We start from the raw sequence: 25,985 nt of genomic DNA on the forward strand, positions 1-25,985 counted from the left end.
GGCTACACGGCCGCCGCGTCACTTCAGGGAGGGAGGGGCTTAGTACTATTTATGTCCGGCATTTCACTCGGCTCGTGTTCGACCAGCTGACCAGTGTCGTATACGAGCCGGGTGAATGTAAATGAGACACGCAATAGGTGTCTCCCGGCCATACTAATCTAAATCGATGTGTTGAAATCACATCAGTGTACCCCTGATGAAGCACTGTGATAATAACGGTGCGGAAACGCGTAGGGACACGTGTTAGTGGCACGGATTGACCGGGTGTTATATTATAATTCAGACTGGGGGAATTGTTGGTTGGCAGCAATGGTGCTAACAACAATATTGTAACCGTTCCTCCTCTGTCTGGTCTACCGTGCTTATGCCTCTATTAGTACAATTGGCTATTTAGCCCTTATTTTAGTAAGGTTTTCTATAATAAAAATCATATTTTAATCGTTCCTTTAGGCAGTGATACAATTTAACTTATCAAGTGAACGAATACCTATTGTATATCAATGCAACAATTGTTGCTTAACGTCAATTCCATATCTACAATCTAACAATTACAGTGGGGATGGCAGGTTTTCTCACTGGTGAGATCAATGTGGCTAAGTGGATGAGTGATGCTCAGGAAGTGTTTTCTGAAAATGAACTGGTATCACAGACCCAACATCTTAGTATTAGTGCTTCCTTCAATAATCTTACCAGGATCTATAAGGATCATATTAGGTCGTGGTGGGAGATTCAGACGCTTGATACTTATCTCAGGAATAAGATAGTACCCAGGGGCCTACGCATCGCCCTCATCCCTGCTGCACGGGTTAGGTCCCCAGATTTACTCCGCAAATGGGAGAAAGAGTCTATTGATTCATCCCTTAGGTTTATGGGGATCCTACTGGAGGAGGAAAAAATATTATTGGCACGCAGCACAACGGAACTGAAGGAGGGCATTGAATCGGTCAGGAGATTTTCTAACAATGCAGATTATGAGAGAAAAGAGATTGCACTTCAACAGGGTATTGAAAAATTTACTGGACACATAAAAGGGAGAAAACACTTCCAATATGTCCGTGATACCGCTGATTTTAAAGAAGGTAAAATCTTCGATTACAGCGTTAAAAATCTGGGGGGATTTGATATTGAGACCGAACAATCCTCCTCAGAACAGGACCAATCAGATTCCGATACTGCTAGAATTCCCAGTAGGAGAGCTAGGGGAAGTTATAATTCTGGGAGAAATCCAACCCGCAATCATCAACGGGGCAAAGGTAGAGGCAAGGGCCCCAATAGGGACGGTTTTTTATCACGAAATCACCCCATCTCGGAATACCTACTAAGAGACAGGAGAGAGGTGTAGCTTGTGGTAAATACGAAGACGACCTGCAGATAATCAATCTCTCATCACGTACCCTAACGACCGAGGAGACTAGCATTCTTAAGAAAGGCCTCTCATTTGTGCCCACGAATAGATTCGATCTCTTTATGTGGGTCAAAGATTTGAATCTATTCGTGCGCAAATTAAAATGGAAGAAATTTTTCAAGACCCACGATAGGCGAGAATGCCTTGAATTAGGTATCTCTGAGGAGGATATGCCACATTTTAGAACACTTAATCAATTACTAGAAGAGGGTCAGAGGAATGTGGGTGATGGTCCCTTCACAGATTTGAGACAGCCATCTACCAGAAATGCCCCCATTAATGACAATACTCCAATGGATGTATTTCTGGAGGTGGTGGTAGATCAACTTAGGAAGATCGATCCTTCCAATACTGTTAAATTCAACACCTCGAGAGATGAGATGGCTGGCTTACAGGCCCTTGAGCAGGATGACAATATTGTCATCAAACCATCAGACAAAGGTGGCAATATTGTTGTGATGGATCGTATTCAGTACAGCGAAATGTGCCACCGTATTTTGGGTGATACTGCTTGTTATAGAATTTTACCAAATGATCCTATGCTGACTTTTTCAAACCAACTAAAGAGATTGGTAAATCAAGGCAGATCTCTCAATGTGGTGAGCATCAATGAACAACGCTTTATTCTGACTGATCATCCACAATATGCCACCTTTTATAGCCTACCCAAGGTACACAAAGGTATATCTCCTCTTAAGGGTCGCCCCATTGTCTCTGGGGTCGACAACCTGACTCAGAATGCTAGTCTTTATATTGATCGTATCCTCAGTCCATTCGTATCCGCCCTTCCATCGTATGTGCGCGATACTATGGATGTACTGAGACGTCTAGAGGGCATCAAATGCGATCCTGGTGTATATCTGGCCTCACTGGATGTAGAGGCCCTATATAGCTCCATACCCCATACCACGGGATGTAGGGCTGTTGAGGATTTCTTGAAGGAAAGGGGAATACAGTTTCAGGCTCATAATGAGTTCGTAGTTAACCTCCTTCATTTTGTTCTCGAACATAATTTTTTTCTGTTCGATGGCAAATTCTTCCACCAGCTTAGGGGGGTAGCAATGGGGACTCCGTGTGCACCCTCCTATGCCAACATCTATCTGGGCTGGTGGGAGAAGATGATTGTATTTGGGGAGGAGATGGATCGATGGACCTCCATGATCATCCTTTGGCTAAGATTTATTGATGACATCATGATCTTGTGGTCTGGAACTAAAGAGGAGTTCAGTGAATTTGTGAGCATCCTTAATGTTAATGATATGGGGCTCTTTTTTACGTCGGTTATTCATGAGAGCAAAATGACCTTTTTGGATATCAATATACTTAAGACTGAACAGGGATATATACAAACCAATATCTTTAGGAAGGAGACAGCAACAAACAGTCTCCTTCGATGGGAGAGTTGGCATCCCGCACCCCTGAGAAAAGGCATACCCAAGGGGCAATATTTAAGGGTACGCAGGAATTGCTCCACCATGACTGACTTCAAACTAGCTGCTTCGGACCTACGGAATAGATTTCATCGTAGGGGTTATCCCCATGATGTCCTTGGATCGGCCTACCGCAATGCAATTCATTGTAATAGGAGTGAACTCTTGAATCCTAAAAAGCGCATGACTGACGACAAAATGCGCATTATAGGTACCTATGATTCATCCAATCGTGAGGTCATGAATATCCTACAGACCTACTGGGGGATCTTGCGGACTGACCCAGATGTGGGGGACATTGTGGGTGCCAGACCTCTAGTCACGTACAGGAGGGGGAGGAATATCAGGGACCGTTTAGTCCATAGCCATATGCTATCCATTCGCCCCACTACATGGCTCACGCACAATATCAAAGGTACATTTAGATGTGGGTCTTGTAAAGCCTGCGATTCTATTTCATGTGGTAACAACTTTCATAGCCATGTGACTGGTCGGACATATGACAATAGATCATTTATCAATTGCAAAACCAAGGGCATCGTTTACCTGATCTCATGTGTCTGCGGACTGCAATATGTCGGCAAGACAATTAGAGAATTCAGGAGACGAATAAGGGACCATATAGGCGACATTCGTCGTAATGTTGATACCTCGGTGGCTCGACATGTTTGGGAACAGCATAACGGTGACACCCATGCCATTCAATTCCAGGGGATTGAGCACATCAGGCCATCTGCCAGGGGTGGCAATTGGGATAAGAGGATATTACAAAAAGAGGCCCAATGGATTTTCCGCATGCATACCATGAAACCGGCGGGTCTCAATGAACAAATATCGTATAATTGTTTCCTTTGATAGCACTGTTGTGACCCCGACTGGTTACACTCCTGGGTATATACCGTATTTTCATTCCTTTCCAATATGGTTGCCCCGTGGTTACTATATTGGGTCCAGCCCTCTGTTTTGCGACAATATCGCGGTGACATCACTGGTCCTCCTTTGGTTTTCCCCCGAGATACCCCTGTTGATCGGGAATTTATGTCTGTCATCGCTATGTCCCTCCTCATATGGATGTCACACTGTGGTGACATAGTTGGCTAATGCTGCGGTCTACGATCGCCGCGTCGCTTTCCTGGATCCTCTCCTTAGCTACCTCTTAGATACCAGTGAGATCTGGCCGCCTTGTGATCCCTGGTTACCATGGACGCTTTTGTCCTTCACTCCTGTAGTGACGGCGAACGCCGGGGGGCCAGCCCTGGTTGGGCCGCGTCATGTGCGTTGCTCGACATGGGTTGGCTACACGGCCGCCGCGTCACTTCAGGGAGGGAGGGGCTTAGTACTATTTATGTCCGGCATTTCACTCGGCTCGTGTTCGACCAGCTGACCAGTGTCGTATACGAGCCGGGTGAATGTAAATGAGACACGCAATAGGTGTCTCCCGGCCATACTAATCTAAATCGATGTGTTGAAATCACATCAGTGTACCCCTGATGAAGCACTGTGATAATAACGGTGCGGAAACGCGTAGGGACACGTGTTAGTGGCACGGATTGACCGGGTGTTATATTATAATTCAGACTGGGGGAATTGTTGGTTGGCAGCAATGGTGCTAACAACAATATTGTAACCGTTCCTCCTCTGTCTGGTCTACCGTGCTTATGCCTCTATTAGTACAATTGGCTATTTAGCCCTTATTTTAGTAAGGTTTTCTATAATAAAAATCATATTTTAATCGTTCCTTTAGGCAGTGATACTATGTGTGTAGTGTAATGTATTCCAGCAGCGATCAGATATTCAAGTCTAAGTGTCCCCTAGTGGGACAAGTGAAAAAAGTAAAAAAAAGTAATAAAAATGTTTTAAAAAAGTGTAAAAATAAAAGTTAGAAATTATATAAACTAACACTGCATTTTTTTCCTATAATAAGTCTTTCATTATAGGAAAAAAATGAACACGTTAAAAAAAGTACACATATCTGTTATCGCCGTGTTCGTAACAACCCCAACTATAAAACTGTAATGTTATTTTTCCCGCACGATGAACACCCCAAAAAAAAATCAATAAAAAACTACACCAGAATCGCTATTTTTTGGTCACCACCCCTCCCAAAATAGAGAATAAAAAGTGATCAAAAAGTCGCATGTACCCGAAAATAGTACCGATAAAAACTTCAATCCGTCCCGCAAAAAACAAGCCCTTACACAGCTTTTTTGACTGAAAAATAAAAAAGTTACGGCTCTCAGAATATTGTGACACAGAAAATAAATTATTTGATAAAAAAGTGATTTTATTGCGCAAACACTGCAAAACATAAAAAAAAACTATATACATATGGTATCGCCGATTGTATCGACCCGCAGAATAAAGTAAAATCGTCATTTATAGTGCACGGTGAACGCCCCAAAAAATAAACTAAAAAACATTGTCAGAATTGCTTGTTTTTGGTCACTCGGCTTGCAAAAAAATGTAATAAAAAGTGATTCAAAAAATCGCATGTACCCCAAAATGGTACCAATGAAAAGTACAAATTGTCCCGCAACAAATAAGCCCTCACACAGCTCCGGTGGTGAAAAAATAAAGAAGTTCTGGCTCTCAGAATATGGCGATGCAAAATGTGCAGTGTTTTCTAAAAGCGGGTAACATCCGACACCATTTATCAGTGCGACACCGGCCACACATCTATGAATTATTAAACCCAAAACAGAACTACTACCAAGCAAAATCTGCGCTCCAAAAGCAAAATGGCGTCCCTCCCTTCTGAGCCCTGCAGCGTGCCCAAACAGCAGTTTGCGCCCACATATATGGCATCGCCATGCCCGGGAGAACACGCTTAACGTTTTATGAGGTATTTGTCTTCAGTGGCACAAACTGGGCACGACATATTATGCACTAAAATGGCATATCAGTGGAAAATTGCAATATTCACACCATCCGCTGTGCATTAACCCCTTTGCGCACTATGACTTAATTGCACGTCATGGTGCGAGGGTTGATGTATGGAGCGGGCTCGCGTGCTGAGCCCGCTCCATACGCTGCGGGTGTCGGCTGTGTATTACAGCTGACACCCGGGACTAACGGACAGGTACAGCGATCGCGCTGTTACAGGAGTCTGTAAAAATAACAATACACTGCAATACATTAGTATTGCAGCATATTGTACCCGCGATCCAATGACCGCTGGCTCAAGTCCCCTAAGGGGACTAATAAAATGTGTAGAAGAATTAAAGTTATTAGTAGTGAGAAAGAAAAAAGTTTAAAGTTAAAAAAAAAAACCTTTTCCCATTTTTCTTCTAAAGTAATGTAAAAAAAGAAACAGAATTGTTATCGCTACATCCGTAAAAGGCCGAACTATTACAATATACCATTATTTAACTCGCACGGTGAACACCGTAAAAAACGTAAATAATTTAAACCGCCAAAATCGCTGTCGTTTTTGTTTTTACTGCACGACGAAAGCTGTAAAAACGTAAACCCCAAAAAATGGAATCAGATTTTTTTCCTATATTACTATATTTTCCTATTTTTTTTCCGTTTCCCAGCACTTTTTATGGCACTTTAAATGGTGTCAATAGAAACTACAATTCCTCCTGCAAGAAATAAGCCCTCACATCACTCTACTGACGGAAAAAGAAAAAAGTTATGGCTCTTGGAAGGCGGGGAGTGAAAAAACGAAAATAAGAAAGCAAAAAATGGATCAGTCCTGAAAGGGTTAATTAATTTCTAATGAAAAAAAATTCTGACCACATGTGGGGTATTTCCGTACCCGGGAGAAATTGCTTTACAAAAATTGGTTGTTTATTTCTCCTTTATCCCTTGTGAAAATGAGAAAATTCAACATTTTAGTGGAAAAAAATTGTGATATTCATTTTCTCCGCCTAATTCTAATAAATTCTGCAAAAGACCCGTGGAGTCTAAATGCTCACTATACCCCTAGAAAAATTCCTTGAGGGGTGTTTCCAAAATGCGGTAACTTGGGGGGTTTCCACTGTTTTGGTCCCGCCAGGGCATTGCAAAGGCGGCATGGCACCGAAAAACAATCCAGCAATCCGTGCTCCAAAATCCAAATGGCGCTACTTCCCTACTGAGCGCTGCCATGGGTCCAATCAGCAGTTTATTACCACATATGGGGTATTTCCGTAATCAGGAGAAAATGCTTTACAAATGTTGTGGTTCTTTTTTTTCTTTATTCCTTGTAAAAATGTAAAATTTCTATGCTTTTTCAGAAAAAAAAGTTGATTTTCATTTTCACTGCCTAATTCCACTAAATTCTGCAAAAAACCTGTGTGGTCAAAATGCTAACTATACACCTAGATAAATTCCTTGAGAGGTGTAGTTTCCAAAATGTGGTCAATTTTGGGGGGTTTCCCCTGTGTTGGTCTCTCCAGGGCGTTGCAAACGCGACACGGCACCAAAAACCAATCCAGCAAAATCCGTTCTCTAAAATCCAAATGGCCTCCTTCCCTTCTGAGCCCTGCTGTGGGTCCAATCAGCAGTTTATTACCACATATGGGGTATTACTGTACTCAGGAGACATTGCTTTACAAATGTTAGGGTGATTTTCTTCATTATTCCTCGTAAATATTACAAATTTCTATGTTTTTTCAGAAAAAAAGTAGATTTTCATTTTTACAGACTAATTCCAATATATTTAGCGAAAAACCTGTGTGGTCAAAATGATAAATATACCCCTAGATAAATTCCTTGATAGGTGTAGTTTCCAAAATGGGGTCACTTTTGGGGGTTTCCCCTGTTTTGGTCCCTCCAGGGCATTGCAAACGCGACATGGCAACGAAAACCAATACAGCAAAATCTGTGCTCCAAAATCCAAATGGTGCTTCTTCCCTTCTGAGCCTTGCTGTGGGTCCAATCAGCAGTTTATTACCACATATGGGATATTGCCATAATTGGAAGACATTGCTTTACATATTTTGAGGTGCATTTTCTTTATTATTTCTTGTAAATATTAAAAATTTCTATGTTTTTTCAGAAACAAAAGTAGATTTTCATATTTACAGACTACTTCTAATAAATTTAGCGAAAAACCTGTGTGGTCAAAATGCTAACTATGCACCTAGATAAATTCCTTGAGAGGTGTCGTTTCCAAAATGGGGTCACTTTTGGGGAGTTTCCACTGTTTTGGCACCACAAGATCTCTTCAAACCTGACAAGGTGCCTAAAATATATTTAAAAAAAAAAGGAGGCACAAAATCCACTGGGTGCTCCTTTGCTTCTGAGGCCGGTGCTTCAGTCCATTATCGCACTAGGGCCACATGTGGGATATTTCTAAAAACTGCAGAATCCGGGGAATAAATATTGAGTTGTATTTCTCTGGTAAATCCTTCTGTGTTACAAAACAAAATGCATTAGAAATGAATTTTGGCAAAAAAAAAAAATTTGTACATTTCACCTCTACTTTGCTTTAATTCCTGTGAAACGCCTAAAGGGTTAAAACACTTTGTGAATGCTGATTCGAATACCTTGAGGGGTGCAGTTTTCAAAATGGGGTGACTTCTTGGGATTTTCTAATATATAAGGCCCTCAAAGCCACCTCAGAACTGAACTGGTCCCTGAAAAAATGGCCTTTTGAAATTTTCTTGAAAATATGAGAAATTGCTGCTAAAGTTCTAAGCCTTGTAACGTCCTAGAAAAATAAAAGGACGTTCAAAAAAACGATGCAAACATATATGGGAAATGTTAACTAGTAACTATTTTGTGTGGTATTACTATCTATTTTACAAGCAGATACATTTAAATTTAGAAAAATGCTAATTTTTGCAGTTTTTCTAAATTGTGGTGTTTTTCAGAAATAAATACCAAAATTATCGACAAAATTTTTCACTAACATAAAGTACAACATGTCACGAGAAAACAATCTCAGAATCGCTTGGATAGGTAAAAGCATTCCAACGTTATTACCACATAAAGTAACACATGTGAGATTTGAAAAAATCGGCTTTGTCCTGAAGGCCAAAACAGGCTGGGTCCTGAAGGGGTTAAGGACTATAGTTTTAGAAAGTATAGTTTGTAATTAGATTGAGAATTGGCTCAAGGCCGTATCCAGAGAGTTGTGGTGAATGATTCCTACTCTGAATGGTCCCCGGTAATAAGTGGTGTACCCCAGGGTTCAGTGCTGGGACAACTATTATTCAACTTATTTATTAATGATATAGAGGATGGGATTAATAGCACTATTTCTATTTTTGCAGATGACACCAAGCTATGTAATATAGTTCAGTCTATGGAAGATGTTCGTAAATTGCAAGCTGATTTAAACAAACCGAGTGATTGGGCATCCACTTGGCAAATGAAGTTTAATGTAGATAAATGTAAAGTTATGCATCTATCTGCATGCAACCATCTGCATGCGTAATATGTCCTAGGGGTGCTACACTGGGGGAGTCACTTGTTGAGAAGGATCTGGGTGTACTTGTAGATCATAAACTAAATAACAGCTTGTAATGTCAATCAGCTGCTTCAAGGGCCAGCAAGATATTGTCGTGTATTAACTCCTTAACGCCGAAGGACGGATATATCCGTCCTCAGCAGCTGCTAGTTCGCGCAGGAGGACGGATATATCCGTCCTGTGATGGCGCGGGTACTGCCACTGTACCCACGCGATCAGCGGCAGGAGCACAGCTGTTATATACAGCCTGGCTCCTGCTGCAACTGCCGGAATCGAAGTGCGCTCCGATTCTGGCAGTTTAACCCATTAAATGCCGCTGTCAATAGTGACAGCGGCATCTAATGTGTTTGACAGAGGGAGGGAGCTCCCTCTGTCACCCGATCGGCGCCCCCGCAAACAAATCGTGGGTCGCAGTCGGGTTTCCATGACAGCCGGGGGTCTAACAAAGACCCCCAGGTCTGTCTTCCGCAACTGCCTGGTAGGCGATGCTGGAGGCATGACCTAACAGGTTGCCTTTCAGTTTTACACTGACAGGCAATAATGCTTTGGTATACTAAGTATACCAAAGCATTATATATGCGATCGGCACATCGCATTGTGAAGTCCCCTGGTGGGACTTAAAAAAAAAAAAGTCAATCAGTTAAATAAAGTTTGTTGAAAAAAAACAAAAACAATTACAGTCAAAATCAAATAAAACTACTTTTTTTGCCCAAAAAGTGGTTTTATTCAGTAAAAGTGTCAAAACAAATAACACATACACATATATGGTATCGCCACGATCGTAACAACTTGACCAATAAAATGAACACATTAATTAAACCGCCGGATGAACGGCGTCCAAAAAAAACGCAAAAAACAACGGCAAAATTCTCTCTTTTCTCCCATTCTCCCCATAAGAAATAAAATAAACGTTAATCTATAAGTCCTATGAACCCCAAAATAGTACTAATGAAAACTACACATTGGCCCACAAAAATCAAGCCCACATACGACCACATCGACGGAAAAATAAAAAAATGACGGCTCTTGGAATGCGGCGATGCAAAAACAAGTAATTTTTTTCTAAAAGGGTTTTTATTGTGCAAACGCAGGAAAACATATAAAACCTTTACATATTTGGTATCCCCGTAATCGTGCCGACCCATAGAATAAAGTTAACATGTTATTTACGCTGCATAGTAAACGGCGTAAATTTATAACGTGAAAATTAATGCTGGAATAGCTGCTTATTTTCAATTCTCTCCTAAAATAAAGTTAATAAAAGTTAATCAATATATTGTAAGCATCTAAAAATGGTGCAATTACAAAATACAACTCGTCCCGCAAAAAACAAGCCCTTATACGGCTATGTCGACGTAATAAAAAAAAAGTTACGACTCTTGGAATGTGACCATGAAAAAACAAAAAATAATCCTTGGTCATTAACGTGCAAAATGGCCCGGTCATTAAGGGTTTAAAAGAGGCATGGACTCGCGGGACAGGGATATAATATTACCACTTTACAAAGCATTAGTGAGGCCTCACCTAGAATATGCAGTTCAGTTCTGGGCTCCAGTTCATAGAAAGGATGCCCTGGAGTTGGAAAAAATACAAAGAAGAGCAACGAAGCTAATAAGGGACATGGATAATCTAAGTTATGAGGAAAGATTAAAAAAATTATACCTATTTAGCCTTGAAAAAAGACGACTAAGGGGGGACATGATTAACTTATATAAATATATTAATGGCACATACAAAAAATATGGTGAAATCCTGTTCCATGTAAAACCCCCTCAAAAAACAAGGGGGCACTCCCTCCGTCTGGAAAAAGAAAGGTTCAACCTCCAGAGGCGACAAGCCTTCTTTACTGTGAGAACAGTAAATTTATGGAATAGTCTACCGCAAGCGCTGGTCACAGCAGGGACAGTAGATGGCTTTAGAAAAGGCTTAGATAATTTCCTAGAACAAAAAAAATATAAGCTCTTATGTGTAGAAATTTTTTACTTCCCCTTTCCCATCCCTTGGTTGAACTTGATGGACAGGTGTCTTTTTTCAACCGTATGAACTATGTAACTATGTAACTATGTAACTATGTAACAGGATGCAGCTGTCTGTCAACTTTCATTGTCAACCATATTAGATCCATTCGAACTGTCACCCAGGAGTCCACCCCTTCCTTTTCTGAGGTTTACCCCATATCAGTGAGGAAGGGAGTAACTACTTTTACTACTGACTTGGGTTACAACAAATATCAATATCTGGCAATCTGGGACATAGCTGTATAAAAACCAAAGCAATAAACAATTGTGGTGAAATCTCTGGAAATACAGATATTTGACCATTCCCTTTACAGTTCATTGCTAACTTTATAACATGGCTACTAGTTGATTTACTAATTATTTTACATAGAATGCCACACATTCAGATAAGGCATTACAATTCTTGCATAATATTTGACAAATAATCCCATATATAGTACAAACAAAGGGCTTTTTACTTATGGTAACATTGAGAATATGGAATGGAAAGATATGGTTCTTGCATGTATTACTTTGTATCTGTATTCATGGTAACCTACAACAGGAGATATATGATTTACATGCTAGAGAGTTTGGAACTAAGGGGCCTCAGGTTAGAGTATTTGTGGATAGACAAGTTATAAAATATGACATGCAAGGAGGTGCTTAAAGTTCATACAGATACATACTGTACCTTAAACGTAAAATGTAAGAAGCAGGATCAGACTGGCCCATCTGAGAAGCAAAGAGTCCTCCTGTGGGTCCAGGCTCTGACACCATAAAGGCAGGGGTGAACCTAGCCCCTCTCCTGCCTGAGGCGAACTATAAAAAGATGACCCCCCCCCCCCCAATCTATCAGAGTTTTCTCATTACTAGCTTTACACAACAAACACGCAATATATACATGTTTTTAAATAGGAAAACCTTTGTTGTTTATTTGCTAAAGTGCTGTTTGAGGTATAGAAAAGATTTAAAGAATTCTACTTACTGTATTACTTTATTATCATAGATCAACAATGCAGCATTAACAGTGAAAATGGTTTAACGCATCTTCTATGCCCCCTTTTTATTGCCTAATTGACTTATGATTTTTAACTGAGTTCAGGGATACCGGGAAGAGTCGAGTATGATTCAGTCCCTGGCCATCTGAAACGACGGTTCGGCCGCAGGCTGGTATTATCAGGCTGGGAAGGGCCAAAAAACGTGGCCCTTCCCACCCTGGTGATGCTAGGCTGCAGCTGCTTTATTGTATCTGACTGGTTATGAAAAATAGGGGGAACCCCACGTCATTTTTTAAAAATAAATAGAAAAAAAAATTATGTGAGATCCCCTCCATTTTTCATAACCAGCCAGATACAATAAAGCAGCAGCAGCCTAGCATCACCAGGGTGGGAAGTGCCATGGTTTTAGGCCCTTTCTAGCCTGATAGTACCAGCCTGCGGCCACCCCAGTGCCCTTCACTTCAGATGGTCGGGTACTGGATCGTAACCAGCTTTTCCCGGTACTCCTGGTGGTGGTAGGTAGCGGGGTAATAATAGGTTTGGAGGCAGGACTATGTGACTCGTCAGGATAGCAGCACCGCCCCATGACCCTTTAATGAGTAATTAGCATATAGTGTGCGCCGTTTTAAAAGTGGATTTTAAAGATTTTTTCTTCATCTGAGAAAAAACATACAGGGGAATATTGTCAGATCATGTATTACTGCATGGTGGCGGCTCAAGGGGTTAAAACTACCAGACAGGTTCCCATGAAATATACAAAGAATTGAGAACAATTCCATCAGCCCTGCAATTTTGTTATTATAGATATATCCTATATAATTACAGCTCCAGAACCAATCTCTGACATATATACAGTACCACAACCAAGCTCAGTACATAAATACAGTAATAGAACCAAGCTCTGACATATATATACAGCACCAGAACCAAGTTCATACATAACAGAACCAAGCTCAGTGCATATATATACAGCACTAGAATGAACCTCAGTACATATATAAAACACCAGAACCAAACTCAGTACATATATATATATATATGTAAAACACCAGAACAAACCTCAGTACATATATAAAACACCAGAACAAGGCTCAGTACATAAGTGCAGCACTAGAACAAAGCAAATACATATATACAGCACCAGAACAAAGCTCAGTACATATATGCAGCACCAGAACAATACAGCTCAATTTAGTGCAACCCCTGCTGCATAGGTTTGTACGGCGTAAAACTACAACTCCCAGCATAGCCCGAACAATGGTAAGGATATACTGGGAGATGCTGTTTCACAAAATAAAATCATACCACCCATCATCTCGCTGCAGATCACACAGTGACTACAGTGCTGATTAGAGGGATAATAAACATTTACTGTAATGACCGGGGGGTAGGGAAACGGACAAGTGAGCCCTAATCTACCCGCCACTCTGTCCCTGCCTACTTGCAACGACCCGCCCTCGGCGACGGGGTACAACTGGGCGGCGGTCCCTGCACTCAGTAAGTGCACGACAAACACGACAAACATACAAGGGAATACAAGCAGGGGAAAGGGGCAGTTGCCCACGGCAACACCGTGAGCAACCAGAGTGGTGAACGAGCCGAGTCAAGCGAGGAGTGTGCGAGGTACCAAACGAAGAGCAGAAGAGTAGTCAGTAAGCCAGGGTCTGTATGGAGCAGGAACAAAATAGAAGGAGCTGTAGCTGGGCCAGGAAACCACACGAAAAAGAATAACAAGCAAGGAGGAACAGGAAATGCAGGTATAAATAGACAGAGGGCGGGAGCTAGCTGAGTCTGGCCAGGCTGCGATAGGCTCTCCCACTCCTAAGCCTGCCAGCCTGATTGGTGGAAGCTGGAGTCAGTCTCAGGGATGTAGATTCAGGTGCTAACTGATTAATTAAGGGAGTTAACCCCGAAGCTGTGCCTGGCAGATCCTTTACAGTACCCCCCCTTTTATGAGGGGCCACCGGACCCTTTCTAAGTGGACCTGGCTTACTGGGGAAACGCAGGTGGAACCTCCTGACCAATACCCCAGCGTGAACATCCCGGGCGGGTACCCAAGTCCTCTCCTCGGGCCCGTAACCTCTCCAATGGACCAGGTACTGGAGGGAGCCTTGGACCATCTTGCTGTCCACAATCCTGGCCACCTCGAATTCCACCCCCTCAGGGGTGAGGACGGGAACAGGAGGTCTCCTCGAGGGAGCCAAGGACGGGGAGCAGCGTTTAAGGAGGGAGGCATGAAACACGTCGTGTATACGAAAAGACGGGGGTAACTCCAGCCGGAAGGAGACAGGATTGAGGACCTCAATGACCTTATACGGCCCAATAAACCGGGGAGCAAACTTCTTGGACGGAACCTTGAGACGCAAGTTCCTAGACGACAACCACACCAGATCCCCGACCATAAACAGGGGGTTAGCAGAACGTTTTCTATCAGCCTGAGTGTTTTGTACGCTCTGGGACGCCTCTAGGTTCTTCTGAACCTGGGCCCAGACTGTGCACAGTTCCCGATGAACGACCTCTACCTCGGGATTGTTGGAACTACCAGGTGGAACGGAGGAGGACCGTGGATTAAACCCAAAATTACAGAAAAAGGGAGAGACCCCTGACGAGTTACTGACCCGGTTATTAAGGGAAAATTCGGCGAGGGGAATGAATGAGACCCAATCATATTGACAGTCAGAGACAAAACACCTTAAGTATTGTTCTAGAGATTGATTAGTCCTCTCCGTTTGACCATTGGTTTCAGGATGGAAGGCAGAGGAGAAGGACAGATCAATCCCCAACTTCATACAGAAGGCTCTCCAAAACAATGAAACAAATTGTACCCCTCTGTCCGAAACAATATTGACAGGGACCCCATGGAGACGCAGGATGTGTTTGACAAACAAGGTAGCCAACGTCTTGGCGTTGGGTAGTTTCTTGAGGGGCACAAAGTGGCACATCTTACTGAAGCGGTCTACCACCACCCACACCACCGACTTGCCTTGGGATGGAGGCAAATCGGTGATAAAATCCATGGAGATATGTGTCCAAGGTCTCTGGGGAATGGGCAACGAACGCAGTAAGCCCGCTGGTCGGGACCTGGGAGTCTTGGACCTAGCACAAACCTCACAAGCGGCGACGTAGGCCTTAACGTCTTTAGGCAACCCAGGCCACCAATAATTTCTGGTAATGAGGTGTTTGGTACCCAGGATGCCTGGATGACCAGATAGTGCGGAGTCATGATTTTCCCTAAGTACCCTTAGCCGGAATTGCAGGGGAACAAACAGCTTGTTCTCAGGAAGGTTCCCGGGAGCTGAACCTTGAGCAGCAGCAATTTCAGAGACTAAATCAGAATCGATCGAGGAAATGATTATACCTGGAGGCAAAATACAAGCAGGATCTTCCTCCGAAGGAGGGCTGGCCATGAAGCTACGCGACAGTGCATCAGCCTTAATATTTTTAGACCCAGCCCTATAGGTAACCAAAAAATTGAATCTGGTAAAAAATAACGCCCATCGAGCTTGTCTCGGGTTTAGCCTCCGGGCAGATTCTAGGAAAACCAGATTCTTGTGGTCGGTAAGGACCGTTACCTGGTGTCTAGCCCCCTCCAGGAAGTGGCGCCACTCTTCAAATGCCCATTTAATGGCTAAGAGTTCGCGGTTGCCAATATCATAGTTACTCTCAGTTGGCGAAAACTTCCTGGAGAAGTAGGCACAGGGGCGGAGATGGGTGAGGGACCTGGTACCCTGGGACAAGACAGCCCCCACTCCCACCTCAGATGCGTCAACTTCCACGATAAATGGCTCCATTTGGTTGGGCTGAACCAGCACCGGGGCCGAGATAAAGCACTTCTTAAGGACCTCAAAAGCCTGGACAGCCTCAGGAGGCCAGTGGAGGAGATCAGCACCTTTGCGAGTGAGGTCCGTAAGAGGCTTAGCGATGACCGAGAAGTTAGCAATAAATCTCCTGTAATAATTAGCGAACCCCAAAAAACACTGTAACGCCTTCAGGGAGGCAGGTTGGACCCATTCCGCCACAGCCTGAACCTTGGCGGGGTCCATGCGGAATTCATGAGGAGTGAGGATTTGACCCAAAAATGGTATCTCCTGTACCCCAAACACACATTTTTCGGTTTTGGCAAACAGTTTGTTTTCCCGAAGGACCTGGAGCACCTTCCTGACATGCTCAATGTGGGAGGACCAGTCCTTGGAAAACACCAGTATGTCATCAAGGTACACTACAAGAAATATCCCCAGGTAATTTCTCAAAATCTCATTTATGAAATTCTGGAAGACCGCAGGGCATTACACAACCCAAAGGGCATGACGAGGTATTCGAAATGGCCTTCGGGCGTGTTAAACGCAGTCTTCCACTCATCCCCCTCTTTGATGCGAATAAGGTTATACGCCCCCCGTAGATCCAATTTAGAGAACCATTGGGCCCCCTGAACCTGATTAAAGAGATCAGGAATCAAAGGAAGGGGATACTGGTTCCTTACCGTGACCTTATTCAGGCTACGGTAGTCAATGCATGGCCTAAGACCACCATCCTTCTTCCCCACGAAGAAGAAGCCAGCACCTACCGGAGAAGAAGAGGGACGAATGTAACCCTTGGCCAGGGATTCCTGGATATACTCTCTCATGGCTTCACGTTCGGGACAAGAAAGATTAAATATCCTACCCTTAGGAAGCTTAGCTCCTGGTACCAATTCGATAGCGCAATCGTATTCTCTATGAGGAGGTAACACTTCGGAGGCCTCCCTAGAGAAAACATCAGCGAAGTCCTGAACAAACTCGGGTAGCGTATTCGCCTCCTCAGGGGGAGAAATAGAATTAACAGAAAAACATGACGTACAACATTCATTACCCCATTTGGTTAGCTCCCCAGTATTCCAGTCAAACGTGGGATTATGCAACTGCAACCAGGGAAGGCCTAGAACCAAATCGTACGATAATCCCTGCATCAACAGTACAGAGCATTGCTCCAAATGCATGGAGCCAACAAGGAGTTCAAAAACAGGGGTATGCTGTGTAAAATAACCATTAGCAAGAGGAGTGGAGTCGATACCCACTACCGGGACAAGTTTAGGCAAATCAATCAGAGGCATAGCAAGAGACATAGCAAATTCCACAGACATAATATTAGTAGAGGACCCTGAATCCACGAAGGCACTGCCGGTAGCAGACCTACCACCAAAAGAGACCTGAAAGAGAAGCAAGATCTTAGTACGTTTCCTATTTACTGGAAATACCTGTGCGCCCAAGTGACCTCCCCGATGATCACTTAGGCGCGGAAGTTCTCTGGCTGCATTCTTACGCTTAGGACAGTTGTTCACTTGATGCTTGTCATCCCCACAGTAGAAGCAGAGACCATTCTTCCTGCGGAATTCTCGACGTTGTTGGGGGGACACGGAGGCCCCGAGTTGCATAGGTATCTCTGAGTCTTTCCTGGAGGAACGAAGCAACGGAACTTCGGGAGGCATCATGGGGGAGTCGGAGGAGAAAACACATAAACGTTCATGTTGTCGTTCCCTGAGACGTCGGTCAAGTCGTACCGCTAAAGCCATAGCCTGGTCTAGGGAGTCAGAAGAGGGATAGCTAACTAGCAGGTCTTTCAGGGCATTCAACAGACCCAACCTAAACTGGCACCTTAAGGCAGGGTCATTCCACCGAAAAGCTATGCACCACTTCCTAAAGTCAGAGCAATACTCCTCAACAGGTCTCTTACCCTGACGTAAGGTCACCAGCTGACTCTCGGCAAAGGCAGTCCTGTCAGTCTCGTCATAAATAAGTCCGAGAGCAGAAAAGAAACAATCAACGGAGGAAAGTTCAGGGGCGTCAGGAGCGAAGGAGAAGGCCCACTCTTGGGGCCCTTCCTGGAGCCGGGACATAATTATACCCACCCGCTGGCTCTCAGAACCTGAGGAATGAGGCTTTAAACGAAAGTAAAGCCTACAACTCTCCCGAAAGGAGAGAAAAGCCCTCCGGTCCCTTGAGAACCGGTCGGGCAACTTGAGGTGGGGTTCAAGAGGTGCGGTGAGGGGAACTACCAAGGTAGCATCAGGCTGGTTGACCCTCTGAGCCAGGGCCTGGACCTGTAGGGAGAGACCCTGCATTTGCTGAGCCAGGGTCTCACGGGGGTCCATAGTGGTGTCAGGGACCAGGGTAGACTAGGTATGGGCTTGTTATTATGTAATGACCGGGGGGTAGGGAAACGGACAAGTGAGCCCTAATCTACCCGCCACTCTGTCCCTGCCTACTTGCAACGACCCGCCCTAGGCGACGGGGTACAACTGGGCGGCGGTCCCTGCACTCAGTAAGTGCACGACAAACACGACAAACATACAAGGGAATACAAGCAAGGGAAAGGGGCAGTTGCCCACGGCAACACCGTGAGCAACCAGAGTGGTGAACGAGCCGAGTCAAGCCAGGAGTGTGCGAGGTAACAAACGAAGAGCAGAAGAGTAGTCAGTAAGCCAGGGTCTGTATGGAGCAGGAACAAAATAGAAGGAGCTGTAGCTGGGCCAGGAAACCACACGAAAAAGAATAACAAGCAAGGAGGAACAGGAAATGCAGGTATAAATAGACAGAGGGCGGGAGCTAGCTGAGTCTGGCCAGGCTGCGATAGGCTCTCCCACTCCTAAGCCTGCCAGCCTGAGTGGTGGAAGCTGGAGTCAGTCTCAGGGATGTAGATTCAGGTGCTGACTGATTAATTAAGGGAGTTAACCCCGAAGCTGTGCCTGGCAGATCCTTTACATTTACATTAACTAAGTGACTCATCGGTGACGTCTCAGATTCTAGTTCTTTTCTTCTTCCTCCGGTCCAGACCTCTATGATGACTTCTCCCGGCCATGACCCATTTCTGCAGTTTTCTGCTCAGATGTCTTCAGCTTCTCACTTTTAAAACATTTCTGCACCTATAAACGAAGTTAAAATTCTCAAAACCTCTAAATATAATAGCGCCATACACTGTGTCCCTGAATATAATAGTACCATACACTGTGTCTGTAGATAGTACCTCACATATAGCTCCCCCTGTATATAGTGTCCCACATATAGCTCCCCCTGTATATAGTGCCCCACATCCCCACATATAGCTCCCCCTGTATATAGTGCCCCACATCCCCACATATAGACCCCCCTGTATATAGTACCCCACATCCCCACATATAGACCCCTCTGTAGATAGTGCCCCACATCCCCACATATAGACCCCCCTGTATATAGTGGCCCACATCCACACATATAGACCCCCCTGTGCATAGTGCACCACATCCCCATATAGACTCCCCCTGTATATGGTGTCCTAGATCCCCATATAGACCCCCCTGTATATAGTGGCCCACATATAGACCCGTCTCCCCCCCCCCCAGTATACAGTGGCCGACATCCCCACATATAGACGACCCCCATTGTAGATAGAGTCCCCACTGTAGATAATGCCACACACAGTTATAGTATAGAAAAAAAATAAAACTTTACATACTCACATGATCCCGTCCGGTGGCAATGCAGATCTGCTCTCTTCTGAGCAGGTCTGCTGGAGCTGAGCGACGCGTCGTTCAAAGGCGCTGATTGGCGGTGCAGAATGACTTGCCCCGTCAATCAGAGCCTGTCAAGCATGGAAGCGGCGCGATGACGTCATTGCGACACTAGTGTTGTTGAAAGGCGCTGATTGGCGGGGCAAGTCATTTTGCTCCGCAAATCAGCGTTATTGTAAGTTGTTGAATGGTCGGGCCATTCAGCACTAATGCATTTATTTGTATCTGCGTGCTATAGACGCAAGTACAATTACTGCAATACAGGGTGGCTGTCGCTAGCACCGGGTCCCCTCCGGTGCTAGCGACACCCCCGGGCATTAGGGGGCCCGTGTCGCCCGGCCCATAAATGTTAGAGGCTCGGCGGTGCGGGCCCCGTAGTAGCGTCGCTACAGCAGTAGCAGCCATAACGGCTACTAGAGGCGACACCGGGCATACGGGGGGGGGGGTGTCGGCTAGCACCACAGGCCCCCTCAAGCCATAGGCCCCGTAGCAGCCGCTACGGCTGCTACCGCTGTAGTTACGCCACTGATGCCGCCCCCAATTTTCTGCTAGGTGGCGCCGCCTGAGGCTGTCAACTCACCTCGCCTCATGGCAGGTGCTGCACTGCATAAAAAAAAACATTTGGAGCTGACTGGAGCCATTTACTTACCACTAGGGTCTATTTTGTTATGGGGTGATTGATAAATAACCTATTAGACCTTATTAATGATAACAAGGACTATGATAAAATGATAAGTGAACGTGCACATGTTCTGTATGGATGGAAGGCGGAATCATCTCCTCTTGTGAGTCCAAGAAACACCAATCTGATACTGGTAAGTAGGATAAAAATAAACAGAGCAACCGCTTGTTCATCGGCTATTCGCATCTATTATACGGCCAAAAAAAATTGACCTTTGTAATGAGGGAGACGTGCTGCTGACATGTTGCAAATGCATGGGGACGAACGATCGTAGTAATGATCGTTTATCCCCATACTAAAAGACCATTGCTCTGTTTGAAGGGAGCAAACGAGCGCCGATCGACAAGCTGTATTGTCAATCGGCACCCGTTTATAAAGGTGGTAAACACTGGCGATATCGTGTAAGACCACCTTTGCAAATTATAAAGAAGTGTTAGTATGGAAAGATATCCACTGTTTGGGTTTTACAACAACATAGCATTAGGGAAGGTTCATTGCTGTTCATCTGTCAAAACATAATACAAATGCATTCTGTTTGACAGTGTTGTATTTTTCAACCATTTATTATGTGGGACAGTAAAGTTAGAAAAGATCCACGGCACTCACCATTCAGTAGAATTTTTATTTATTGTTGCGACAGAACATATAAAAGCAGTATTGATGCGAAGCTCAAGCCTATGGTCGTTTCGCGTCCATCTACGTTTTGTCAAGGCCTCGACAAAGTGTGGGTGCACGCAAAACGGCCATAGGCTTGAGCTCTACATCCATACTGCTTTTATCTGTTTTCCCGCAACAATAAATTTAAATTCTACTAAATGGTGAGTGCCGTGAATCTTTTCTACCTTTACTATTGTACCTACACTTATCTCATTATACTACTAAGATCCGCCTGTTCTAATTGAATCCGTTAAAACTCGTGTGGTCATTTGATCGCTGAGACTTATAGTGCTCCAAGAGCCAAAGAAGTACTGATCTTTTCTTATCTTGGATCTTCTTTATTATGTGGGTCCTGTATAAATTCTTAGTCAATGTCCACCTTTTTTTTTTTTTCATGCTTCCCGTTATTGGGTTTTTTAGTCGGACAGATGCAAAGGGTGACTAGTGACTAGACATTGGGAGCTTTATATGCAACAAATCAGCAGCATAATGCACTGCAAATCTCAATATAACACAAAATTGGTAGAGATCTACCGGGTCTGAACTTGCACTAGTTCAAAATCTTGGTTTGAAACATGGGTGTGACTACAAGTGTAGCACTAACTGCTATGTGCCCCTACAGCTAAGGAGCAATTCACCACTCAGAGATAAGGTTGTTATTGGTGGCCATAGATTATAAAAGGGGGTGTGGCAAATTTAATGGGGCCCCATTTCCTTTAGAGCCCCATGGTTGCTATGTATATTATCCCTCTACTATAAAATCACTTCTTGCATTATTCCCATGTTGTGACTTCTCTATATGTATTCTCCCTGTATGGTGACATCATTGTGTGCATTATACCTGAACTGTGACATCATTATATTTTATCTTGTGCTGTGATGTCAGCGTGCAGGGTGAGATTTTTGTATGTTTTATGCTTGTGCTATGACATTACCATGTTATTTTTATTGAAAGGGGAGAGGAAAATTGAATAGGGCCCCATACCAAGTTCTGCTATTGAAAGCCTTGGTTACTTGTTACACCCTACTATATGCATTAGTAGAGTAGTATTGTTTTTTGCATTATATTCCAGTATTCTGACAGTAGTGTGCCATAACTGTGCATTTTCCCACAACTGTGGCATCCCTGTGAGCATGATTCCCATGATGTAACTTCATTGAGTTAATTATCCCTTTACTGTGATATTATTGTATGTATTATATCTATGCTGTGACATTACAGTACTTTATCCCTGTGAATTAGAGAAAGACATATAATAACCATAAGCCTTTGGTTGTGTTACTGAAGGTAGTCATGGTGGAGTGGGTCCCATTCCAAGTTTTGCTATGGGGCCCAAGGTTAAAAAATATTTCACAGTGTAAGGCCTGATTTACACGAGCGTGTGCGTTTTGCGCGCGCAAAAAACGCTGCGTTTTGCGCGCGCAAAAGGCATTTGACAGCTCCGTGTGTCATCCGTGTATGATGCGCGGCTGCGTGATTTTCGCGCAGCCGCTATCATAGAGATGAGGCTAGTCGACGCCCGTCACTGTCCAAGGTGCTGAAAGAGCTAACTGATCGGCAGTAACTCTTTCAGCACCCTCGACAGTGAATGCCGATCACAATATACAGCAACCTGTGAATAAAAAAAGACGTTCAAACTTACCATGAACTGCCTGCTTCCTCCAGTCCGGTCTCCCGGCCGTTGCCTTGGTGACGCGTCCCTCTCTTGTCATCCGGCCCCACCTCCCAGGATGACGCGGCAGTCCATGAGACCGCTGCAGCCTGTGATTGGCTGCAGCCTGTGCTTGGCCTGTGATTGGCTGCAGCTGTCACTTGGCCTGAATTGTCATCCCGGGAGGTCGGACTGGAGGAAGGAGCCGGGATTTATCGGTAAGTCCGAACTTCTGTTTTTTTTTACACGTATATGTATATGGCGATCGAAAGTCACTGTCCATGGTGCTGAAACAGTTTAAGTCTTTCAGCACCGTGGGCAGTGACTGTCTCCTGACGTCGCGTACCCACCCGAACATTTTTTGCCGGGTTCGGTCAAAACGAGTTCGGCCGAACCCGGTGAAGTTCGGTGCGCTCATCTCTAATTTGACACTCCGTTTGGATGTTTGTAAACAGAAAAGCACGTGGTGCTTTTCTGTTTACATTCATCCTTTTGACAGCTCTTGCGTGATTTTCGCGCATGCAACGCAGTAGCGTCCGTGTGGCATGCGTTGTTTTCACGCACCCATTGACTTCAATGGGTGCGTGTTGCGTGAAAAACGCACGATTATAGAACATGTCGTGAGTTTTACGCAACGCACTCACGCTGCGCAAAATTCACGCATCGTCTAAACTGCCCCATAGAGTAATATAGGTGCGTACGACACGCGTGAAAAGCACGCGCGTCGCACGCGCGTATATTACGCTCGTGTAAATGAGGCCTAACTGTTAGGGATCTGTCAGGTACTACGTCTAGGTATACTCCTGGGATTAATCAATCCACACCTGAGGCCAGACCTGTTAGACTGACACCGTCTCCCACCAACCAGGGTGGCAGGCTCAGGAGTGGGAGAGCCTATCGCGGTCTGGTCAGTCGGAGTTAGCTCCGCCCCCTGTCCTTTATTACCTGCCGTGTTCTCTTCCTCAGTGCTTGTAATTCTTCTGGATTCCTGGCCCCACTGCTGCTTGCTCCAGCCTGCTTCTGCCGTGCTTCTGCCTTGCTGCAGTTCCGCTTAACCTGCTTCGCTTTGCCCCTGGCTTGCTTCCTTCTCCGTGCTCACATTGGTATACTCCACTTCATCCTGGTCCTGACTACTCATTCCCCGCTCCGTTTCCTCGCGGTGTTCCGTGGGCTACTGCCCCTTCCCTTGCGTGTTCCCTGTTTGTTCTCCCGTGCACTTAGACAGCGTAGGGACCGCCGCCCAGTTGTACCCCGTCGCCTAGGGCGGGTCGTTGCAAGTAGGCAGGGACAGGGCGGTGGGTAGATTAGGGCTCACTTTCCCTTCACCTCCTTCCTGCCATTACATAATTACAAGCCCATACCTAGTCTACCATTTCTCCTACGCTGACGCTATCATGGACCCCCTTGAGACCCTGACCCAGCAGATGCAGGGCCTCTCCCTACAGGTCCAGGCCCTGGCCCAGAGGGTCAACCAGGGTGACGCTGCCTTAGTAGTACCCCTCACCTCACCTCTAGAACCCGACCTCAAGTTACCTGACCGGATCTCAGGGGACCGTAAGACGTTTCTCTCCTTCCGGGAGAGTTGCAGACTGTATTTCCGCCTAAAACCCCACTCCTCAGGTTCCGAGAACCAGCGGGTGGGTATCATCATATCCCAACTCCAGGAAGGGCCCCAAGAGTGGGCTTTCTCCTTGGCTCCTGACGCCCCTGAACTTTCCTCTGTTGATCGTTTTTTCTCTGCACTCGGACTCATTTACGACTAGACTGACAGGACTGCTTTAGCCGAGAGTCAGCTGGTGACCTTACGTCAGGGTAGGAGACCGGTTGAGGAATACTGTTCTGATTTTAGAAAGTGGTGCGTAGCTTCTCGGTGGAACGATCCGGCCCTAAGGTGCCAGTTTAGGTTAGGATTATCTGACGCCCTGAAGGATCTGCTGGTTAGCTACCCCTCTTCTGACTCCCTTGACCAGGTTATGGCCCTAGCAGTACGACTTGACCGACGTCTCAGGGAACGTCAGCTTGAACGTTTCAATGTGCTCCCCTCTAACTTTTCTGCGATCCCCCCCGAGGTCCCGTCTCCTCGCCCCTCCACGGAGGACTCGGAGGTACCTATGCAACTCGGGGCCTCCATGTCTCCTCGACAACGTAGGGAGTTTCGCAGAATGAATGGTCTCTGCTTCTACTGTGGGGACGACAAGCATCTACTGAACACCTGTCCCAGGCGCAAGAATAAAAAGCCGGAAAACTTCCGCGCCTAAGTGATCATCGGGGAGGTCAATTTGGCGCACAGGTATTTCCCGTTAATGTGAAATGCAATAAAATTTTGCTTCCCTTTCAGGTCTCGTTTGCTGGCCGGTCTGCCACGGGCAGTGCTTTCGTGGATTCTGGCTCATCTGCTAATATCATGTCTGTGGAATTTGCTATGTCTCTAAAGATGCCTTTTATTGATTTACCTTATCCTATCCCTGTAGTAGGTATCGACTCAACTCCCCTTGCTAATGGTTATTTTACTCAGCATACTCCTGTTTTTGAACTCCTTGTTGGCTCCATGCATTTGGAGCAGTGCTCTGTACTGGTGATGCAGGGATTATCGTCTGATCTGGTATTAGGTCTTCCCTGGTTGCAGTTGCATAATCCCACGTTTGATTGGAATACTGGGGATCTCACCAAATGGGGTAGTGAATGCCTGATGTCATGTCTTTCTGTTAACTCTATTTCTCCCCGGGAGGAGGTAAACACGCTTCCTGAGTTTGTTCAGGACTTCGCCGATGTGTTTTCTAAGGAGGCCTCCGAGGTGTTGCCCCCCCCATAGAGATTACGATTGCGCCATCGATTTGGTGCCTGGTGCCAAGCTTCCTAAGGGTAGGATATTTAATCTTTCATGTCCTGAACGTGAAGCTATGAGGGTGTATATCCAAGAATGCCTGGCCAAGGGTTTCATTCGCCCCTCGACTTCTCCTGTAGGTGCTGGCTTCTTCTTCGTGGGGAAGAAGGATAGTGGTCTTAGGCCGTGCATTGATTATCGTAACCTGAATAAGGTCACCGTAAGGAACCAGTACCCACTTCCTTTGATTCCGGATCTTTTTAATCAGGTTCAGGGAGCCCAATGGTTTTCTAAGTTCGATCTACGGGGGGCATATAACCTTATCCGCATCAAAGAGGGGGATGAGTGGAAAACTGCGTTCAAAACACCCGAGGGTCATTTCGAATACCTGGTCATGCCCTTTGGGTTGTGTAAT

This window comes from Rhinoderma darwinii, chromosome 5 (assembly GCF_050947455.1).
Source record: "Rhinoderma darwinii isolate aRhiDar2 chromosome 5, aRhiDar2.hap1, whole genome shotgun sequence".
NCBI lineage: Eukaryota > Metazoa > Chordata > Amphibia > Anura > Rhinodermatidae > Rhinoderma > Rhinoderma darwinii.